This window comes from Magallana gigas, chromosome 3, assembly GCF_963853765.1.
Source record: "Magallana gigas chromosome 3, xbMagGiga1.1, whole genome shotgun sequence".
NCBI lineage: Eukaryota > Metazoa > Mollusca > Bivalvia > Ostreida > Ostreidae > Magallana > Magallana gigas.
Window position 1 is genome coordinate 48,341,049 of NC_088855.1, and position 2,500 is coordinate 48,343,548.

Sequence of the window (2,500 nt, forward strand, 5' to 3'; positions counted from 1 at the left end):
GAAATTATCAGGAAATTGATTCTATTGACTTCGTTTGTAAATCTCTGAGTGAATATCGGCCGTTTCCAAGGATGGTAGGTAAAGGCGTACACAGACGTTTCAACTGTACTTGGACACACCAGCATCTCAAGTTGATGAACAGACTGATGTTTACTCTTCTAGAAAGATTTATGGAGGGAGAGCTACACGTACTCGTTGTAAAAGCCCACTGAAGGAGGCAAGATAACGCCGCCACAACACAATGAACGGGGAGAAGGGTATACTGTTTATCAAGCGGGTACCTCCAGTTTCTGGCAGCCGAGATAGTCGTCTGCACGAACCCGCAACATCTCTCGTCCTCACCATGGCGATCTTATCGAGTTTTATCGCCAGTAATGGAGGGTATTGAGAGAAGATTAAACTCGGGTACTTTTGTCCTTTTATGGTTTTATAAGGATGTTCAATCAGTATAGGTTTATAGATGTTTCTTAGGAAGAAAAACGGCCAAAGATCGCGGTGGCCAATAAAAATGATTTACATCTTTTAAAATCACTGTCGATTTTTTTCTTGTTCCTTGTTCTAAGAATTTAAAATCTTTTTATATTGCTGTAAATATTGTAGTTTCTACTTGAAACGGGAGGTTTGAGTTGGCTTTCATCATGGCAAGGGAACATCGGAGAAGCGTTTGTTAAACAACATGGGATAATGTTGACACTGGTCTGTGTATATGCTGGCCTGTGTCTCTGTATGCACAATGGATTAAATTTGATTCAGAACATCTCACTGGTGTTTGCATACCCGTATCAATGGATCAGGCAATTAAATATGTCCATTCTCATGAACTCGGCACCTTTACCCCCGCTCAGCATCTCCTAGCTTAAAAATCGAATATACATATGTACAAGCAATGTAAAATAATATGCATTTTTTCATATCTTTGAGTTTTCATATTTTAACGATTGCATAATTAATGCAGAAATAAAGACATCGATATGACAAATTTAGATTTTTTTCCTGAATTTCTTTCCACGCAGCCCGTTGATAAGGAATCTTGTCGTCTGCGAGGCATCTCACGAGGTCTACAGATGGCGCGTTCTCAGAAGCAAGTTCGCGCCACCGGATCGCTTATCTGTATATGGTCGCATCATCCCTAGTACAGACGATAATGATAATTTGAATATTCAAGACAACTGTCTGGATGATAAGATAATGTAACACCTTAAAAGACAGTCATGAATAAATATCATTGTGGAGAAAACATCACAAAAAGTCATTAATGTTAACAAAATTTTGACATCTAATGCATCAATTTCGGTTCCAAAACGTGTATGGACCGCTGAATGTAGATTTTTAGCCGGAGGTGGAAATGCCGAGTTCATCCTTTACATCACCGGGTCCTCTGAATAGTTCTTATGACAAATATTTTGAAAATGACTTGAGCGCCTTAAAATTCGCTGACAAAAAGATGTTTGGATAAGAAGTCATAGTTTTTGGAGAGTGAGACATTTAATTTGGCCCCGTATTTTCGATATAGCTCTGAAGCATTTACAAATACTTTGCAAAATCGCCAGGCTGGCCTAATACATGTAACTTTTTTGTCTATGGTATTTAGGTAATCCTTCTTGATACCCGTTTCTGAATACAAAAGCCTCCGATATTAAATCGGCTACTGTTCTCCAAATTGAAGTTAGCAATTTACATTATCAAATGCCTGAACAAACACGAAGTGGTGAATTACGGATAGCGTTTAAAGCACCTTAATATTTGTATCAGGGGAAGTACTAATTAAAACCCCGAGGTGCAGCTCAAGAGAGGGGATGGATGCATTGTGTTCTTAGAGTGGCCATTGTTCCATTATGTTTGGTCAGTTTCCAAAAGAAATTGATACATTCCATTTCCCTTTTCTGTTAATAACGAAACTTCGAAATTTGGTCCCGTTTAAAACATCTTTTTATCTTTATCATTTATTTTAAATTTTGCATCGTTGATTTAAAGTCTTTGGATGTCTTTGAAATCGAAGTCTGGATTATTGATATAGCGTCTTTTCTGAAGTGACTTTGAAAATTCTGACTTGTAACTTTAAATTGATAACGTCTTCACATTATCACAATCAAAACAACCATTGTATTCCCAGAAAAACTTTCCTCTTTGCTGTTTGTATATACTCATCTATTGTTCAAAGCGTAAATTGTCGCAGAGATTGGAAAAGAGGGAGCGATGTTTAAATAATTGTCCGTCAGGGGCAGTGCTCTTTTGTCTTTTGTAGCCGTGGATACGGCGCGTTTGATTCTGATGGAATGATACGTTCCGTTATTTTGTCAACTCGTTCATGATTAAATGAAGAAGGGCGCTGTTTGCTTTACTTAAACTTTAGAAAATCGGATGCAGAATAGCGAGCGTGTTTAGGCAGGGACGCCATTTGAAGGCGTCAGTTAATTCAGAAAGAAAAAATAGAAGGATACAATAAAATTCGATACAGCGGTTTTTATTTGAACAGCAACAAAGGAGTCCATTTTCTTAT

The 2,500-nt window shown here is 37.8% G+C and overlaps 1 protein-coding gene across 1 annotated transcript in view; it reads left to right on the forward strand.

The window, feature by feature from the left end:
* LOC105329406 (ras-responsive element-binding protein 1) overlaps positions 1–2,500 on the forward strand; it is a 32,937-nt gene that overhangs the window by 1,797 nt on the left and 28,640 nt on the right. The window lies entirely within an intron of this gene.